Here is a 21,587-nt window from a genome sequence, read left to right on the forward strand (position 1 = left end):
CTTCCCATGTGCAAGACAACAATGATACTCTTGGTGCCTACCTTTGTGAGTTAAGAGCTGGTTGGTGCTCAGGTAACACAAGACACTCTCAGCCCTGCTATCATCTGCATTGTTCTCAGATGGGGTTGCCTGGGCACAGAGGTGGAACCACAAGCAGGGACCACATGCCTCTAGAACTTTATCCACCAAGGGCAATCTAGTCAGAGTCCTGGAGAAGTCCAGCAAGGTTCTGACCATCCTCAGGAAAGGATGGCAGCTGGGATCTAGGGAGCTTGACAGGCAGGCTTCAGGAAATCCAAGAGCCATGGAAGAGTGGACACTGAGGCTGTAAGAATCAGCAGGCAGTCGTCAGCATGCATTCCCTGGAAGCACTCACTCGAACAAGCTCCCGCATGCTGATGTGGAAAACAGAAACCACTCCAGGTTTTCAAAAGAAGGCACTTAATACCGGGGATTGGTTATGCAGCTGACAGAGTACTGAGATGCCAAACAACCCAGAGATGATTCCAGTGAAGCTGCCATGCCACTCTCCTGAGACTAGACAGGGGACAAGAGGAGGCGCTGCTGCTGGGGATGGGCAGGCTGGGGCTGCCCAGCAAAAGCATTTGACAAGAGCCTCCAGGTGGAGATTGGGCCACCATGAGAGATGCTGCAGCGAGAGGGAGGTTCTGCCTTTTCTCCTCCTGGAATGCATCCCTCCATTGCATAGCAGAGTGGATGACTGGAGTCAACCCAGCACGTGGTGGTCCCAAATCCTCAAAAGAGGGGAAACCAGTCCAGCTTGAATCACATGTGGACAGAGGAGGAACACGAAGTTGATTGAGAATCCCACTGTGACTGACTTCTCAAGGGGAGGGAGGTCCCCAAAATGGAAATCAGGGACCATTACAAAATAAGAAAGGGACCGGAAGCAGACACAAAGCACAGGTCTCATCTAAATCCACCAGGAACTTGGCTGTGGAGCATCAGTCTTGTGGATAAAAACTGTGACTGATGTACTCCTCTCTCAGAGAGCTAGGGCCTTCTGGGACCTTCTTCCCTTAGTGCCCACCCTGCCTACTTTGTGGTGGTTTTCATAAAGACTCAAAGAAACTGCCTGGTTTGAATGCCAGCTCAGCCCCTGTGCCTCAGTTTCCCCTCTGTAAAATGAACTCTTCCTTCCAAGAGTTCATTCAGCATGGAAAGGGGGAGAAATATAACTTTACAAACGGGGAACCTGACAACATGGCCTCAGCTGTGGTCAGGTCAACATTAACACTGATGCATCATGTTGCTAGCAGACACCCTTGATATCATATATGATATGATAAGAAAGGCACTTTATCTTTGTGTTCTTCCACCCAAAACCTAGAGCCCAGTACAGAAGGTCCTCAAATAACATCATTTCATTACAACATTGATGGGATGCTGCAGGAACTTAACTCTTGTTTTTATTAATTCACCTATGGTAAATTGTTTTCCTTATACATTGTTTCACTTAAAGTCACAGAACCTATCAACGATGGTAAGTGGAGAGGTACTGTATAAATCATGAGAAAACCATCAGACAAATCCTAATTGAGGGACATTCTACAATATACGTGACCAGTGCTCCTCAAAACTGTCAAGGTCATCAAAAACAGGGACAATCTGAGGGACTGTCACAGCCAAGAGGAGACTAAGAAGATGTGATGACTAAATGTAATGTGCATACTGAGGAATGTCCTGAGACAGAGGAAGGACAGTAGGTAAAAACTAAGGAAACCTGAATTATCTTTGGACATTTGTTAATAATAATAATGAATCAGTGTTGGCTCATTCACTGTGATAGATGTACAGGGGGAACTGAGGAAGAGGCTCCACTCCTTGCAAGCAAGAACCCCTCAAGTCTCACAACACTGGCCATGCCTTCACCCAGCCCCAATCTCCTGTACCTCTCTACACTTGCCAACAGCCCTGGAGGACCCCAAGGTATCTTTATTCTGGGGCATGGGGCTGCTGTCCCTGCCCATAATTGGAACAGTCGTGGGCCCATGAATTCTGGTTCTCCTCCTCCATGGCCCACCTACCCCATTTGGAGAATCACCCTCCGCAACTGTGCCCTAAGGACCTTGTGAGACAGAGAACCACCACTCCCCACCACAAGCTCTCTCCTCAGTGTTGCTCTAAGCCCATGGGGTCCCATCTCCTCTCATTACTCCCTCCTCCCTGGCAGGCCCAGCTGTGCAATTAGGCCTTTAAATTGCTTCTCTGGCCCACATATAGGGCCAAACTCTGCTGGAAGTCTCTTTAACTTTCCTGTCCTTTTCCATTATGGCCTGGACATTAGCATTCCTAAACTTCTCATCCATTCTCCTCTGCAAGGTACCCAGAAGTCAGTGAGTCCTGGGGCTGGTAAAAGTACCCACAATCTGAAAAAGCCCTGCCCAACGCCCGTCTTCCCATGAGGTTGTCCTTCCACATCCAACATCAAAGCCAGGCCTGGAGCTGATCACTGTGGTCCTGCCAGACTTCCCTCTACAGTGTTTCAAATCCCCTAACTGCATGAATCTCCCTGGCATTACGCTGCCTCTGGACACAGACCATACCTGCTTCCTCTCCTGTGATCACCATGTCACCTTGCGGGTTCACACCTTAATGCGCATGTGTGGTCCCACAATGGTCTGGGGTGCTTCCCACTGCTCTGCCCCACATTTCTCTGAATGACCATCAGTCCTCTAGAGTCACCAAGGGGTTGTCCCCCAGTAGCTCTCCTTGGCTCCCAGGTTGTGATGCTATGGTTCCCTGGATTCTGGCCCCTCAGTGAGACACCTTCCTGGTCACTGTCTAGAGTCATCCCCTCTGTTCCTTGTCCATGTATTCTTGGGAGTATCCTTGGGCCCCAGGAACTCCCTGCCAGGGAGAATAGTAGCTAACCCCCATTGATTGTTGGTCTGTGCTGGGGCCTTCACACTTGAGGTAGTCCTCACACCAGCATCTGAGGCAGGCACAAATTGTATTCCCCTTTCTTATGGATGACAAAATGGGCACAGAGAGGCTAAATTACTTGCCCAAGGTCAATTCAATTGGCCCGAAGCCAGTACGTGGTAGATAGAGAAAGGATTTTGAACACAAACACTCTTAGTTGAGCTCCCACCTTTAACCGCTACACTGTAAAACCTAGTATAAATCCTAGTCATCCAGGACATTCCAAGGCGGCATGATTCCCTTGCTCTTGTGGAGAGTGGAGGACAGTGGGTGGTAACAAAGTAGGGACTGCCCACCCCCACCCAAGTACACTCTGTAGACTCCACTAGCAGCTAGCTACTACAAGTAGGTGCGAAACATTAAACTGCAAGTGAGCATAATTTCTAGGCAGGGAGCAACTTGGCACAGGAATTTTGTGCATTACATGTTCCCTTTCCTTGTTGCAATCTGTATAGTTTATTTTCTGAAATAGGGCTAATGACTAAAGAACAAGTCTCACAGGTTGCTGCTCTGAGAAAGGAAAAAAATGCATTCCCCGCACAGCAGATACTGAGCTTTCAAACCTATAAAGGGATTTGATTTGAGCAAGGCTCTGCCAGAGCAGTCTCTTCTTTCCCTAGTTCAGTCATGTTTCCTTTCCCTCTTTTTTCACTTTTATACTTCACTTTCACACTGATTTTAAACCCAGTTCATTCCTACTTGAATTTCTGATGCCTCTGTTCCAAAGCTTGGAGCAGTCGTCCTCTGTTCACATACCAATATTCCGAAGTGTTCTTTGCCCTCTCCCCAGGGCTTTCCCAACAGATTAAAGCAAAAATGACTCTCAGAATGAGAATGCCCTAGGTTCTGGTCACCATTCATGTATGCAGAAAACGTTTAGCGAGTGCCTACTATATTCTCAGCACATTCAGGATGGGTATGTAGCAGTGAAAAGAAAAAGTCCCTTCCCTCAAGTATTGGTACATATTAGTTTAGTGGCTCTTGGCTGCAAGAAACAAAATCCCAATATTCAAAGGTTTAAACTATAAAACTATTTAATTTTTTATTTTCCAAATAATAAAAATTCTGGTGGTAAGATAGGGTCCAAGACTGGTTCAGTGGACCAAGGATGGAAAGAATCCAGATTCTTTCCATCTCTCTACTCTTCCATCATCAGTGGGTTGGCTTTGCTCCTCAAACTAGCTTTCCTCGTGATCACAAAATGGCTGCCATAGTTCCAGGTTTCAGAACCAGACATAAAAATGTTCAGAAGAAAAGGGAAGTTTCTTCTTTCTGACTCCTATCAAGAACAGTAAAACATCCATGCATGATTAAAAACTTCCTCAACTTGGAAGAACTGAGGGTTGTTAGTTGGGAGGGGGTGGGGATGAAGGAGAGGGGAAGGGATGAGACAATACAAATTGGTAATTGCAATATGGCCTCAGGGATAGAAAAAGATAGTCCGAGGAACACAATCAATAACGTTGTAAGCATTTCTTAGGGGGCCAGATGGACCAATGCCCTTTTGGGGAGTCCACTTCATAGTTGATGTAGAGGCCTGACCACCGCATTGTATTTCTGAAACTGATGTTGAATAATACTGTATGTCAACTATAATTATATATACATATAACCTCGGGACACGGAGTAGAGTGCGGGAACGGATTCAATGGAATTGTAATAGATAAGCATGATATCGGGGGTGGGAGGGCAGTGGATGGCTGCTGCTGGGGATGGGCAGGCTGGGGCTGCCCAGCAAAAGCATTTGACAAAATCCAATACCTTTTCATTATGAAAACACGCAACAAACTGGGAATAGAAGGGACTTCCTCAACTGATAAAAGGCATCTATGAAAAACCTCCAGCTAACATCATACTTAGTGGTGAAAGACTGGCTGCTTTCACTTAAGGTCAAGAACAAGGCAAGGATGTCCACTCTCACTGTTTCTATCAACATTGTCCCAGAGGTCCCAGCCAATGAAATAAAGCAAGAAACAAGAAATAAAATGCATACAGATTGAAAAGATGCAGATGACATAATTATCGATAGAGAAAATCCTAAAGAATCTAAAAGGGAGTGACTGCAACTAATGAGTTACCTTAACAACATTATAGGACACAAGGCCAATGCACAAATATCAATTATATTTCATATGCGAGAAATGAACAATTTTAAATTGGTGTTAAAAGTACCATTTACAATTGCAAAATTATGAAATACTTAGGTATAAATCTTTTAAAACATGTTCAAAATTTGCATACTGAAAATCAAAAACACTAATGAAAGAAATCAAAGACCTAAAAAAATGGAAAGATATACCATATTCCTAGATTAGAAGATTTAGTATGGTTTAAAATGTCAATTCTCCCTTTACTCAACTATATATATATAAGGCAACTCCAATCAAATTCCCAGTGGCATTTTTGTAGAAATCAGCAACCTGATTCTAAAATTGATATGGGAAGGCAAACAAACTAGAATGTTAAAACAATTTTTAAAAAGAAGAAAGCTGGAGGACTTATTATGAAGCTACCATCATCAAAAAGTGTGGTATTGGAGAAAGGACAGACACATAGATCAATGATGGATCAGTACAGAAAGTCCAGAAATACACCCACACATTTATAGTCAATTGATTTTTTACAAAGGTGCAAAAGCAATTAAATGGTGAAAAGATAGTCTTTTCAGCAAATGGGGCTGAAACAATGATATATCACATGCAAAAAGAAAAAAAGAAGAATGTGAACTTCAATCCATATCTTGAACCATATGAAAAAATTAACTCAAAATGAAACATACACCAACATGCAAACTGTTAAACAATAAAACTTCTAAAAAAAACATAGAAAACATACAATATTATTCTACGTCAGCTTCAGTTGTAGAGCGCATTGGTCAATCATCTACATGGTCTATGAAGTGATCCCCTTGATAAGTCCAGTGCCCATCTGGCACCTTACATAATCTTTATAACATTGTTGATTATGTTCTTCATTCCATATTTCATATCCCCATGACTATATTGTGTCTACTAATTTGCTCTTTTTAATCCCTTAACCTTCTCCATTTATGCATATAGATTGTCACTGAAGGTGGAGTATAGCATAAGGAAGATAGTCAATGGTATTGTAACAGTCATATAAGATGTCAGAGGGGTGGTAGCTTGGAGGGGGATATCACTTTGTAAGGGGTGTAAATGTCTAACTATTATGTTGCTTTGTACACCTGAAACTAATAAAAAAAAGAAATAAATAAAACATAGAAGACACCTTTGTGACCTTCAGTTAAGCAGAGTCCTTAGATTAAATAACAAAATCAGAATTCATTTCACAAAAGATAAAACTAATAGATTGGATTTGATCAAAGTTAAGAATGCCTATCTTTGAAAGATACTATTAAGAGAAGGTAGAGACTGAAAGAAAATATGTGCAAATCATGTGTCTCATAAATAGCCTATGCCGAGAATATGTAAAGAGCTCTCAAAACTCAATAATAAGGGGGGGAAAATGATTTTAAAATGGGCACAAGATTTGAACAGATACTTCATCAAAAAAGATATACAGATGGCAAATAACACCTGAAAAGATGCCCAGGATCATTTGTCATTAAGGAAATGTAAATTAAAATCACAATGATAAGCTACTATGCATCTATTTCTAGCAGGCTAAAAACAAAAGGAAAAGAAAAATAAACTCACAATACCAAGTGCTCATGAGGATGTGGTGCAACTGAACTTCTATACATTGCTAGGGACATGAAAAGTAGGACAGCCACTTTGGAAAACTATCAGCTTTTTAGAAAATTAAACATACACTTATCATATGACCCAGCAATCCCATTCCTAGGATTTACCTGAGTTGACTGAAACATATGTCCACACAAACTCTACAAGAATGTTTATGAAAGTTTTATTCTTAATCACCAAAAACTGGTGACAACAAAATGTCCCTTAACTGGGAAATGAATGACAAGCTCTGAAACATCCATACAATTGTGTACCATTTGGCAATAAAAAGGAAGAACCATTGATACATGCAGCAATGTGGCCGAATCTCAAATTCCAAGTAAAAGAAGTCAGGCTCACAAAACTACATACTGTCAGGTTCCATTTATACACCTTTCAGAAAAAGGCAAAAACCTATCAGGACAAAAGTCAGCTCAGTGGCTGCCAGGAGCAGATGGGGATAGTGAGGACGGAGGGCACAGGGAAGTCCTGGTGATGGGCTGGTCCATAGCTCAACTGCAGTGGTGCTTCATGGCTGAGTGCATTTGCCAATACACTGACCTGTCCACTGAAAATGGTGATTTTCCTTTGTGTAAGTTATACATTAGTAAAAGAAATAAATAAAAATAAGAACAATACAACCTTCCCAGGAGCAGACTTTCATCTCCTTGACTGGACTTGGGTCTCCTGCTGGTTCTAAAGCAATCAGTGGGAGAGGAATAGGGGATTGGTTTAGACCCACAGGCGCTTGCTGAGACTAGGAGGATGCCGGAAGATGGGTACTTGTTAGGAAAAAAGGAGATAGGGAAACCCATGTTAAGCAAGCTACTACATGGAAGGAGACAGACAACAAAGAAATTGGTAAAGAGAACTGCTCAGGGCAGGGTGTGCGCTACAGAAGGAAAGGAGCGCACAGACAATGGGGACTGGCTGGTGGGTGGTAGGGGGAGAAGTGGGGCCTCTCTGAGGAGGTAGCCTTGGATCCACATGAAAGAATGAATCCAAGCACAGGAAACGCTGAAGAGAAGTGCTCCAGGCAGAAGGAGGAGCATAGTTGAGGCAGGGAGGAAGGAGAAAGGACCTACTGCGATGGAAAGACCAGGGCCAAAGGGACAAGTGCCAGAAACACAGCAGAGGGGCAAGCAGCAGGAAATGCCGGCCTAGATTTTGCCCTAAGCGCCACAAAAGCCATCGAAAGGCTTTGTGCTCAGGGTGACATGATCCCAGTTACATTTTAAGAGGATCACAGCTGTAGAAAATGAACTGGAGGACAGCAAAATGAAACTTGAGATGACGATGGTCTCCCCGGCAGGAGGTGTCCTGAAAAGAAAGATACAGGATGCTGCAGGCTGGGTCATGGACTTCGGGGTTGGCTGGATGTGGGAAAATGTGAGAGGAAAGGAGTCCAGAACGACCCTCGGGGCTCCAGGTGGGTGGACGGCTGTTTAGTGCCATCCACAGCAGCAATCACCTTGATGTGGTAGGATCAGAGCTGCACATCAGGAGGCCTGCTCAGGGAAGCCTTGAGACATCTACCTGGGGGTGTCAGGTAGGCAGTTCACTGATCTGTAAAAAGGGAAAAGGAACACTTAACTTATGGCAAAAGCACTCTTTAGATGGCTTGGATGTGCAAATGAGGAATATTAACCTTCTTCTGTGACCACCTGCTTCGTGCCTGCAGCTTTGAGAGCCTCACATGAATGACCCTCATGACCTCCATGCAAGGTTATTGGTTTCATTTTTTTAAATTTTATTTTATTGGGGAATTGGGGAAGGGGAACAGTGTTGGGAAATTAGGGAAGGGGAACAGCCAAGTTGTTGTCCTTCAATCTTAGTTGTGGAGGGCACATCTCCAAGTTCAGTTGCCATCTGGCCGTCCGTCAGCAGCTCGTGGCTGCTCAGCTCAAGGTGTCGTGTTCAATCTTAGTTGTGGGTGTGTGTAGCCCACCATCCCATGTGGGAGTCGAACTGGAAACCTTGTTGCTAAGAGTGCATGCTCTAGCCACTGAGCCACCCAGCCACCCGTTGGCAGCTCAGGGCTGCTCAGCTCAAGGTACTGTGTTCAATCTTAGCTGCAGGTGGACATAGCCCACCATCCCATGAGGGAGTCAAACCAGCAACCTTGTTGTTAGGAGCATGTGCTCTCACCAGCTGAGCCATCCTGCCACCTGTTGGCAGCTCAGCGGCATCTCAGCTTGGGCGTAGCTCACTGGCCCATATGGGAATCAAACTGGCGATCCTGTTGCTCAGAGCTCACACTCTTAACCAACTGAGCCACTCGGCCGGCCCTCAGTTTCATTTTACAGATGCAGAAACTGAGGCTCAGAGAGGTTTGCCCAAGGTCACTTAGCGAGTAAATGATGGCACCCACACCAGAATGAATCCCAAGTCTGTTGACCTGAAGAGTTGGGCCCTTCCCACCTTGCCTCCAAAAGGCAAAGGGTTCTTTTTTTCAGTCTGTAAAGGAGCTATGTGGGAGAAACAGGCCTCCAGCACCACTTCAAATGGATAGCCAGGCAGCCTGCTCCCATTCCGACCTGGGAGTCCAATCCGAGGACAGAGGCTGCCCAGCTTCACCCACCCTCTAGCCAGAGGCGGCAGAAACATCTCTGCAACTGGGTGCAGTATTTCTAGGAGGCAGATTAGTAGAGCAATACCCCATGCAGAACTTGGCTGGCTCCTGTGCTAAATTAGCACAGATAAATCTTTTTGAAAGACGAGGAAAATAATGTATTACATTTTGCAATAAAGCCAGAGCACAGCCCTCTGCAGCCATCCTATGAATCTGGATAAAGTGAATTTGGACCTGGAGTAATAGAAGGCGCCATGGTCATGGGGGGCTGGGAGCAGGCCCAGCCAAGTGGATAAATCCCCTCTTCTCTGGCAGAGCTAACAGTTGTCAAAAGGCTGATCCCTGTGGTGGGCTGGGGTAGGGGAAGCTCCAGGCCTGGAGAGGCGAGGGCCAGGGTTTGGAGGGTGGGTTAAGAATAAAGAGAAAGACCGCTCTGAGGTCTAAGAGGGCCACCCGCCAAGAACCCCACCCCTCTTCTCTCTACATGCAGGAGAAGCACCTAATGGCACAGTGTGGATGGGTTATGCCCCAACTAGCTGTCAGGGGTATCTGATATCCATACCCTGCTCCTAGCACCATGGAAACTGAAGTTTGAGGAACTCCTCAGTGAATGGCCCAGGAACCCCAGTTAATGATCTGGGCCTCCCTATAAACTTTTGCCCACGTCCTCCAAAAGCAAGGTGTAGTCAGCCTCTTAAATTACTCTCTGGCCTGAGCTCTTCTCTCCATCCCTACTGCCTCCCCCACTTTCAGGTTTCACCATCTCTAACATGGATACCATAATGATCCTCTCAATGGCCTCTCTGCCTGCCGGATCTCCCCCAGAGAGGCCCCCACAAGGGGCTCAGAGGACAGAGCTGGTCTTCAGCAATGCACACTAATATGGCTATACTAGCTCTGAAAAATATGGAAACACATCACTGCTGATCAGCTAATGACCACTGCTCTGTGCCCCTTGAGCACCCTGGCTGCCCCTGAAAGCCTGGGACCTCTGGCCTCTCCAGGAGGCACCAGTAGGCCTAGCACTGAAGGGTCCTGCTCCAGGATGTGGCCCACAAGCAGGGCCCCTGAAGGGGGAGCTTAGACCCCTCTGTGATCTCCATCAATCCCCCAAGCATCCCAGGTAAACATACCACCTAAGGTAGAAGACAGAGGCTACCATCATGTGCCAAGACAAGCTGCTAGCCTCCCTCTAATAACCAGGCTGCCTCCTCCATGCTGCCACCTATGCTTCTCTCCCCACACCTGCAGGAAGGAGAATTTCCCTAAATCTTGCAGTGCACCACCTATTCCGCAGGTTCAAGCCCATCACCACCTGGTCCCTGCCGACCTCTCTGGGTGACGGGCGGAATCACCTGGATTAAGATCTTGCCTAGGAGGGAAGCAAGGGGACCTGGCAGAAAACTAAAGAGAAAGGAGCTCAACCAAGAGTGGCCACTGGAAACCCCCAAGCCCTGGGTCTGAGGGGCAGCAAAGGGGTCGTCACCAAAGTCCTGTTGTTGAGGCCTGTGGCGAGACCTGGCATCTGAAGCAGAGCCCAGGGGATAGGTGGGTGAGGAGCTGGGCATCTGCCTGCCTTTGCTGGAACAGGTGCAGCCAGAGCTGCTTAGCATGGTTCAGGAAGCAGGTGCCCTGCTGGGGCTGCCCCATATCCCCACTCCCTCCCCCACTCAGCCTTTCTCTAGGGCTTGAGGCTCTTCCCAGGCCTAAGAATTCAGGCCATGTTTGCATCAAAAGTCTTTGTAAATGCTTTTTCTCTAACATCAATTTTTTTTCTATGTCAGTAGCTCTCAATAAGGGGGGAAATGTATCTGAATTCCTTGAAGTGCTCTTTTTCCAACTACACACTCCAGGCCACTTCCTCAGGATCCTGGAAAGTACTCCCTAGAGAAAATACCAGAATCCCCTGGGTGGAGAAGTGGGGAGAGGATTATAGCCACTGTGAAAGCTATGTATAAATGTCCTGAAATCCTGATAGCACTCCCTATTCCCCACTACCTCCCTGCTGAGGCTAGGGCTGAGGAAGAACAAGAAGTATAGGAGCGGAATTCTTTGCCCTCTGTCTCTGTGAATCACCACCCATCCAACAGCATGTCCACCCAGATGGCTGCCTAACCTCAGGGACCATCGGGAGGTTGTGAGTAGAGTCCACACTTGGGGTGTCCTGCCTGCCCTGTCCAGCTGCACCTGGTGATCAATTTTGTTTTATAAACCCTCCACAGTGCCAGGCACAGTTCTAAAAGCTCTATGTATATTAACTCATTTATTATTTTCCCCCACTTAACAGGTGTGGAAGCTGAGGAGCAGAAATGTTAAGGGTCTCATGCATAGCCACATAGCCCCTGAGTGACAGAGTAGGAATTCACAGTTGGCTCTGGGGGAACCCTCACTGCCCATGCTCCGGTGAGCCCAGGGACAGGCCCTGGAGCAGGCAGAAGCAGAAGGCAGGCTTCAATTGTTCCCAGGGCAGTGCGGGACAGCAAGGCTTCCTGTCCTTCCCACCCCAAACAGGAGCAGCTGTGTGGGAACTGAACACAGGCCCCAGAGGTCCCTCTGCTCCCAATTTATAGGTACTTCACGGAAATTAACTGAACATTGAGGAAAAATCTGTATCTTGGCCAGGACATAGCTCATTAATGCACATTTATACAAGTCATGATAATTTCTTTAGAGACTTAAAATGCCTTCTCTGCAGAAGCTGGTCATAGAAATCATCAAAAATAGCAAACTGAAGTAGATTTGACAACCTGGAGTTTACTTCTCTCCTGGAGCCGCCCAGGTGCTCACAGTGGTTTCCAAGAACCAGAGCTGTGAGCTGAAGGTCAAGATGCAGAAAGACATCACTATCAGACCCTGTACATCCCCAGCCCCGCTGCACCCTGTTTCTTGTGGACTGACCTTGGTTTTTGAGTGGTTTCATCCAAAAAAACAAAAACTTGACGCACATCCTAGCTCTGCCAGCCGTGAAGTCTTGGTCTCTCTGAGCCTCCATTTCACCATCTACACAATGGGCTTACGTTCTCCTCCCTAGTTTTCTGTGAAAGTTATAGGTGATGTATGAGACGCACATGGCACACAGCAGGAGCATGAAAACGGCATCTACGGTTTTGTTATTTCAAGGAGCAGACTGAAAAGGATACTGTGTGCTGAGGGCTCCAGGAAGGGAAGGGGGCTAGGCAAGGTTGGAGATGATGAGCACAACTGAAGGTGGGGGCAGACAATGACCCCCATTGCCTACCAAGCATGGCACAAGGTTTCCCTTGACCTCCCAGGGGCGAAAGGAAGGCACCATAGGCAGAGAGAACCAGCAACTCTCCAATGCAATGTGATGAATCCTAGCTGGGATAGATCTACCTGTGACAAGTAGATGGAGGCTGGGTCTGAGGAGCCATGAGATCCAGCCAGTCCACAGGTATGAGGGGAGGAAGCTGGCCAGCAAAGGCAGGGCTCAGGTGGGCTCAGGACTGGGCAGGAAACACAGGTGAGCAGAGCCCAGGCAGCTCTCAGAAACCAAGGCGCCAAAGGTCCCGCCACCCTTCTCCAAGCACACGTGCTGAAGCTAGACCCCAGAGGAAGGTCTTATAGCTGGAAACACGGTGAGCAGGCAGCACAAAGGGCCAGTGTGGGGTCTCCTCTGGTGCTCTGTGAGTCCCAGGAGCTGAGAACAGTCCCTCATCTCAGTCTGGGTTTCCTAGGCAACCAGCCAGAACACCTGACCACAAATGGCCCCTCCCCCATATGCCACCTTCTGAGGTGAGCCCTGATTTCTTCTCCAGTGGTGAGGGCAGAAGGTGGGAGAGTCTCAGGGAGTGAGGATTCGGGAGCTGGAAGGCACGCAGCTTACTTGAAGGCACGCCATTATTCAGCCGGCCTTGAATGTGGTTCGTTTTGGCTCTCTCTCTCTCTCTCTCTCTCTCTCTCTCTCTCTCTCTCTCTCTCTCTCTCTCTCTCTCATTCCCCGCCCCCCTTTCTACTTTTGAGTATTTCCCAATGTTCTGTACTGAGGTCAATTTTTAATAGAAACAAAAGAGAATAACCCTGTTTTTTTCCCTTAGAAGAGCCCCCATCAGCACCCCTCCTTCAGCAGGTGGAAACAGAGATCACAAGTGACCACAGCTCACTCAAATGCAGAAGTCACAGCTTCCTAGTTACTCTTTATCAGATGAACACAGTATAGTGGGTCTTGGGGAGGCCAATGACACACAGTATTTTTTAATTGCATCTTTCTGACCATTTCAATGAAACTGTGGCTCTGAGCTCCCCAGCCCAACGTAAAACTCCAGTGACCTGACCCTCTGAAAGTAGTGAGGGAGTAAATGTCCTTGAACCATCAAGGCCATTGCTGGGTTTGTGTCTTTTGGACCGCACTCTAGAACTCTGCTGCCATGTGAGTGAAACCTTTCCAGATCCCCCCAAACATTCCCTGAGCCCCTACTATTCATCAGGACTTAACCAGGTGCTGGGGACTCTGAGAAAAGAACAGACCACCCCTTCCCTTGAGAAGCTCAAAGCCTAGAGAAGAAAATGCACAAGGGCATATCTGAACACAATGCAGCAGATAAATGCTCAAGCAGCAAAGGCTGGGGAGTTAAGGGGGGCTAACTGGAGGAGGTGAACCCTCAGCTGCTTCCTGAAGGGGCTATAGCTAGCCAGAGGCCTGTTTCAGCCTCCCCACCCTCTGCCCCACTGCCCCTTCCCTCTCACCACACTCACACAGGCTGTGTACCCCCAAACTCATGGCCTCTGCCCACTCTGTCTCTTCTGCCTGGCATGGTCCCTCATTGCTGCTGTCCCTGCAGAGCCAGTTCTTACTCATTCTTCAGAAGTTACAGTGTTACTTTGTCTGGGGAGCTTCCCTGACCACAGGCCACGCCAAGGCCCCTAATGGATGCTCTCCCAACACCTTTCCGCTTCCTAGAAGTTTTGAGAGCTTGTAATTCTATCATTGTGTGAACCAGCCTGTAAATGAGCCTGTAAATGCCGAGAATACAGGCACAGGTCTCTGAGGTTCCTGGATGGGTCCCCAGGGCCTGTTGCAGATTGCTAGCACAGTAGGTGCTCAAGGATTATTTGCTGAAGGTAGAAAGAAGAAAGGCACAGAAGAAGAAGCCAGGATGGGAGAGGAGGAGGAGGGAGAAGGCAGTTCTTGAGAGAAGAGAAGGGAGAGGCCTGCATGTTTGGAGAATCCTGGCCTGCCTAGGGGGCTTCCTGTGCCAGGCTGGCTGGGAAGTCATGGGTAGACTTGAGACAACTGAACAACACACATGAACTCTATTTCAGGGAGTTCATGCTGGTACCCAGTGTAGGGAATGGACTTCAGGTGCAACAGCCCCGGTGGAAGGACAAAAAGCCCATGTCTGCCCGCTTTCCTCTGGTAACACCACCTTCCATCTCTGGGGAAATTCTTCCCACTGTCTGTGGCACTGGGGGAGCTGTCCAGATGTGTACACACACACATGCACACACACACACATGTGCACACTGTGCACACATATGTACACACACACACACACACACACACACACACACACACCAGGCCCTGGTGGATGTGTGCAACCTGGGATGGGCCATCCATAAATCACTACCTCCCTGGAAACAGTGACTGACCCAAGAGGAACAAGCTGGGGGTACAGGACCCGTTGGGCTGCTCAGAGCCCTTTCTGGGATTGACCTATATGCACACCGAGGCAGAGAAGTTTTCTTTCTGCTAAACTGGCAGGAAGTAAATCTGGAACCGCCAACAGCCACATTACCCCTCCTGACAGTCACAGAAGGAAGCTGCCAGTTAGAAAGAGATAAACGAGATACACAGAAGAGTAGCTGTTCTCAACCCCCCCGGATCCAGCTGTGCCTGAAGGACTTGCCTGGCTTTGCCTGGCTGTGCCACCGACTTCATGAACACTGACAGTGCTGCTTGGAAATGGGATGTCACGAGACACAGACCCCAAGATATGGAGCTGGCTGAGCGGAGTGAGGAGCCCATGGAGTCACCCAGTCCCTGACTTGTCATGCAGCAGTGAAGCAGTGGGCAGTGCTGTCACAGACTGTCTTGAGACCCAGACTACATGCTTCCACAGCTGGGCTGGGGGAGAAAATTCAGGGTGTTGGCCACTCCTGCCACCTTCAGTATGGCACACTGTGGGGAGAGACGGGTTCACCTGAGATACAGAAGGAAGAGGCTGCAACTTTGTTAACAGGTGCCCTTTCTGAGTGCCGTGAGAACCTTGAAAACTTCTCAACTCCCCTGTGAGGAGGAGGCTGTTAGTGTCTCCATTTCTCAGACGAGGAAACTGGCTCAGACAGGTGAAAGAATCAGAGCTGCTGGGATCCTTGGTGGTGTTAGGGTTTGGAGAGGCTCATAGAACAGTGTGTGGCAAAGGCTGGCTCCAGGGAGCATGTTCCAGCCAAAGTGTGTGTGGGGGGGTAGTCAAAGCCCCCAGGAGGTCTGAAGAAGCAGACAGGTCAACTGAGGCACAGAGCCACTCTAAGGGCAGGCAGAGCACCATGATGGGAGAGGTGGGTATTGTACTAGCTGGGCTTAGAGTTTAAGGCATGGGACTTTGGAATCTCACCTGCAGAAGCCATGCAAGCTCAGGGACTGGAGGGGCTGGAACATGGTCAGACAGGTGGCCGCTCCAGGCCTCTGCTAAGCAGATGGGCAGGCAGGGCCAACCCAAGGCCACTCCCTGAATGTTAGCTATCATTGGTCCCTGCGTGGGCCCACAGGCTAGGGTGGGAGCAGCGAGGGGCCAGGGGCAGGTTATTCAAGACACCAGACAGGCTCTGGCTGCATTTGCAGCTGCTACAAGAGCCTTTCTCCTATCATTATGCCTTACCCCAGCCTGGCCCCATCTCTGTCATTGCAGCTGCCACTGCCTCTGTCACCAGAGGGGGCAGGTGGAGCCAGGAGGAGAAATAACAAACAGACCCAATTTCCCCAAATCAACCTGTCACCACAAAGGGAGGAAAATTAAGAGGCCTCGCAAAACTGACCTTCTGTTTACATTTTCCTTGGTAACGAAGAAATGACTGCTGTTGCTATAAGGAGCCAACTTCAGAGGGTCCTCTCCCCCTCCCCTATTTCCAGTCCTATTCAAGAGCAGTCAGAGAAGACACTGAAATCTTGAATCAAACTATGTAGTTACTATGGTGTCAGCCTGAAATTATGAATCTCCAAGCTGGCCAGCACAGAGGCGTAGAGCCAGGGATACACAATTAAAGCAGAGAGACCAAGTAAATAGAAGGCATATTGAATTTCAATAGCAGCAAAATTGCACTCCTGAGCACGGGAATTAAAAAAACAAAAACCAGAAAAAAACCTGTGGTTAGAAATGCAGTTAGAGGCATGATCAAAAGTCCCAGTTCTGCCACCCAGTCATCATTCCCCACCCCACCCCAACACCGTCCCCTTCTGCCCTGTGGCCATGGAAAGCTGTGCGGAGCAGCCCTGTCTCATTCCTCAATCCCAAACATGTCCACCTGTTCTGGCCTGGGGAAACCCTTTCCCAACACACACTGTGGGGACCCGGAACACATCTCTCTTGAGCACCATCCTTGCCTCCTCTTTCTCTCGACCCCCATGTGGAACCCATCCAGAACTACTGTCAGCCCTACCTGTAAACATCTAGTATGAGACCTGTTCTCATACTACCACAACTACCACCCTGGTCCCAGCCCCTCATCTGGACAATAGCACCTCAAAGAAACAGTCAGACACCTTGAGTGGCCTCCTGCACTTGCTCAAATCTGACCTCATTCCTTTATGACTCATCTCCCTTCTTGGCTCCGGCCACCCTGATCGCCATGCTTCTGAAACATGACAGACATGCTCCTGCCTCAGGGCCTTTGCACTGGCCATTCCCTCTGTCAGGAGAGCTTCCCCCGGATATCTGTGGCTGCCACGGTCTGTTTTGCACACTGCTGTATTTCCATACCTAAAACAGCACAAACATGTGGGGTGCTCAGTGAATGAACCAGTGAACCACTCCCCATCTTCTGAGCCCCATTTTCTCCATCTTTACCATGAGGATCTGGACCACAACAGGAGGGCAAACCAGAGCCTTCCACAAGCAAAATCCATTCTGGAAGCCTGTTTTGTTCAACCTATACCACATTGGCCTACAAGGCATTTATAAACTTGAATTTATTAATGACAAAAATTGGGACATTGAACATACAAATCAGGATTTCCAACATAGAAGTTATCTGTCCCTTAAAGGTCTAGCAGAACTTTCCCATAAAACTGTTTAGATCTGGTGCTTCCTTTTTTTATTCTTTTTTCTCCCCCCATGCCTCTTCTTGAATCTATTTTGGTGTGTTAGTCAGAGTTCCTGGTTATAGACCACAACTTGCTAACTAAGGCAGAAAACTGTATACCACAAGGTTTAGAGAGTTTCTTGAATTTCTGTGAAGGTGAGCAACATAGACAAGAGTGAGGCAAAATTCCTAACCCTTCTAAGAAACTATCCTAGCAGAACCCCCACCGCCTCTGCCACCCACCACCTGGTACCTCTACCACAGCTGCCCCAGTGGAATGGAATATCTTTGCCACATGATCGGGTCTCTCTGCAGAATCCTCTCCCCACACCTCAGTCTCATCTCTAGAGTCCTGCCTTGGTGCATCTGCTTGGCTGGGTCCAGGTCACATGCTCAATTCTAGCTGTAAGGGAATGTGGGAAATGTAGTGTTTAGTTTTCTCACATCTGGAGTGGAGAGGTACTTATTATAGAAAGGGATGGGATGGAGGTGAGGTGAGGTGAGATAACTTGCAACATCTGCCTTTTTGTACATGTTTTTTTTTTCCCTAAAAACTGTTCATTTTACTTTGGATTATTACATTTATTGGCAAAGTTTGTATTTTTCTGTAATTTAATATATCTGTGTATCTGTAATGCCCCTTCTTCATTTTTATGGTTACTGATGTGTTTTCTTGACCAGTCTTGCTAGTTTTGTCTAGCTTATCAATGTTTCCAAAGAATTATTTTTCATTTTTATAGCTCCAGTCTACTATTGTTTCATTCTATTTAATTAATTTCTGTTCCTTCGTTAATTTCTTCTTTCTTTAGATTTACTTTGATGTTCATCTTTGAGATTATTGAGGTAAATGCTGTCAACTGAAAAATAATATTTTGCTCTCTTCTCCTGTTCGACAGACAGCCACATCTTCCTGCACAGTGCCAGCACAACTCTGAGACACAATGGTGAAGGTCAGGTGAACGGATTTGGCTGTATTGGGTGCCTGGTCACCAGGGCTGCTTTCAACTCCAGCAAAGTAGATGTTGCCGCCATCAATGACCCCTTCATTGACCTCAACTATGTGGTCTACGTGTTCCAGTATGATTCCACCCATGGCAAGTTCAAAGGCACAGTCAAGGCTGAGAATAGGAAGCTTGTCATCAATGGAAAGACCATTACCATCTTCCAGGAGCAAGATCCCACCAACCTCAAATGGGGTGATGCTGGTGCTGAGTATGTTGTGAGTCCACTAGTGTCTTCACTACCTTGGAGAAGGCAGAGGCTCACTTAAAGGGTGGAGCCAAGAGAGTCATCATTTTTGCCCCCTCTGTGGATTCCCTCATGCTTGTGATGGGTGTGAACCATGAGAAGTATGACAAGTCCCTCAGCAATGTCTCCTGTACCACCAACTGCTTGGCCCCCCAGCCAAGGTCATCCGTGACAACTTTGGTATCGTGGAGGGACTCATGACCACAGTCCATGCCATCACTGCTACCCAGAAGACCATGATGGCCCCTCTGGAAAGTTGTGGCGTGATGGCCGAAGGGCTGCCCAGAACATCATACCTGCATCTACTGGCACTGCTAAGCCTATAGGCAAGGTTATCTCTGAGCTGAATGCGAAGATCACTGGCATGTCCTTCCATGCTCTACTCCCAACATGTCAGCTGTGGATCTGACCTGCTGCCTACAAAAAGCTGCCAACTACAATGACATCAAGAAAGTGGTGAGGCAGCCCTCAAAGACATCCTGGGCTATGTACTGAGGACCAGGTTGTTTCCTGCGACTTTAACAGTGATAGCCACTCTTACGGTCTTGCTGGCATTGCCCTCAATGACCACTTTGTCAAGCTCATTTTCTGGTATGACAATGAATTTGGCTACAGCAACAGGGTAGTGGACTTCATGGTCCACATGGCCTCTAAGGAGTAAGAGCCCCCTGGACCACAAGCCCCAGCAAGAGGAAGAGAGGCCCTCAGATTCTGGGGAGTCCTTTCTGCAAATTGATCCCCCAACACACTGAGAATCTCCTGACCTCCTGTTTCCATCCCTAAACCCCTTAGGAAAGGGAAGGGCTAAGGGAGCCCTACCTTGTCATGCATCATCAATAAAGTTCACTGTACCAAGCCAAAAAAAGAAAGAGAGAGAGAGAGAGAGAGAGAGAGAGAGAGAGAGAGAGAGAGAGAGAGAGAGAGAGAGAGAGAGAGAGAGAGAGAAAGAAAGAAAGAAAGAATACTGAGTAGATGTTTCATCACCAAAAAGGATTTATTTGGGAAAAAGAAAGGGTTGCAACAACTGCATGCAGTCATGGCAAACCATGTGCATACTCTGGCCTGCATGCCAAGATGAAGATATAAGGAAAAAGGAAGAAAAGGGAAGGGGAAGTTAGAACCATAGAGCTTTATTATAAACATAGAGTTCTTCCTGTAAGGTTCTCACATGTAGGGATCTTGTGATTACCTAGAGCTCAAGAACTTCCAGAAGCCCCAGCTCCTAGCATAGACCCTCCTGACTGATTATGTTTGCTTAAAGTTCCAGTTCATCTTTATCAATACTTAGTTCCTTTATCTTTTTCAATTTTTTCCTCTTTTCTAATGACTGCGTTTAGAGCTATTCATTTCCCTGAAAGTACACACATCTTGGGTGATATCCTGTGGGTTTTGTATGCAATGCCTTTACTACTGTTCATTTCTAGATAGCCGGTAATTCAGTTTGGGTTTATTGTTTAATTCACATTATTTAAATTTGTTTTTAAATTTCCAACAGATAGATTTTGGGATGCTGTCCTCTTGTTAATTTCCAGCTTTATTTGCATTGTCTTGGGAAAAATGTGGATGGCATGATCTTTTTAATTTTTAAGAAATTGGTTTTAAAAAGCAAAGGCAATATAAAAATATATTCTCCCTTGTAAAAGAGTCAATTAATACAGAAGTTTATATAAAAAACATAAAAAAAAGTTTTCCCTTTGTAATTAGTCTCGTTTTCTCCAACTTCATTCTCCTACTTATAGCTATCCTCTATGAATAGTTTGGAGTGCAGTTTTCAGTACTGTTTTTAAAATTTACATATTCATCCCTAGAGTTTAAAAAAATTACTTCTACTTTAAAGTGTGTCTTGGATTACTCTCAGCTAACTCCTTTCAGTCATTTTTATTTCCAAATATAGAAATTTTTGTTTTCAAATAAATATCTGCTTTGATTTAGCAATAGCCCATAAATTTTGATACATCATGCTCTCATTGTTCTTCATCTTTAAGTATTTTTCATTTTTTCATTTACCTTTTAACTCAAACATTGTTTATAAAAGAAAGCTTAAAAATTTTTTCCAGCTGTATATGTAGGTTTGAAAGCATCAAGGAAAATACAAAAATCCAGTTCTTTCTAAGAGAACTAGGCAAGGATGTTTTAAAAATAGAAATACATAAACCCATATCACACTTAAAATCTTTCCAAAAAACAAAATAAAGTATTAATAAATTATAGCTGTAATGTAATAAAAAAGTTAACAGTTCATGATCAAATAGATTGTAATCCATGAGTTAAAGGACAACTCAACACTATGAATGTAATATCCACTATATTTCTGGATTAAATAGAAAACTCATATGATCAGTTATATGGATACCCCCGAAGAAGTATATGATAAAATTTGACATTCATTTCTTACCTATAAAATCATTCATAAGCTAGGTACAGAAGGAAAATTTCTTTTTAATAAGATTGTCTAGTAGAATCTTTTAGCAAACTTAATACTTAACAGTGGAACTTGAGAAAAATTATCATCAGAATCAAGAACAAAACAAGGATGCCCACTTCCACCCCACTCCCCAATCTCAGCGATCCCATGAATGCAGCGCTCAGAGAAAAGCCAGGTCTCATCCCACTTGCCTTGGGGCTGTGCAGCTGGGATGCTGCAGGCTGCAGGTCCTCAGCTGCCCTGCAATAAGAGCAACAAGGAAGAGCCTCTGGAAAGAAAAAAATCAAACTGTCATTGTTTGCAAATCATATAGTTGCCCACGTAGGAAAACTGTGAAACCAGGTAAAAGGTTCAGCAGGTAGCTGAACACAACATAATTCCAAGTCAATAGCCATGACCAATTAAAAAATATTTCGGGGCTGGGGATGGGGGTGGG

At 46.4% G+C, this 21,587-nt stretch overlaps 1 pseudogene; it reads left to right on the top strand.

Annotated features, from left to right (window-relative positions):
* The first annotated feature begins 12,612 nt into the window (after positions 1-12,612).
* LOC109391248 (glyceraldehyde-3-phosphate dehydrogenase-like) lies at positions 12,613-19,421 on the top strand (annotated as a pseudogene).
* The last annotated feature ends 2,166 nt before the right edge of the window (positions 19,422-21,587 follow it).

Source organism: Hipposideros armiger, unplaced genomic scaffold, assembly GCF_001890085.2.
Source record: "Hipposideros armiger isolate ML-2016 unplaced genomic scaffold, ASM189008v1 scaffold_286, whole genome shotgun sequence".
NCBI lineage: Eukaryota > Metazoa > Chordata > Mammalia > Chiroptera > Hipposideridae > Hipposideros > Hipposideros armiger.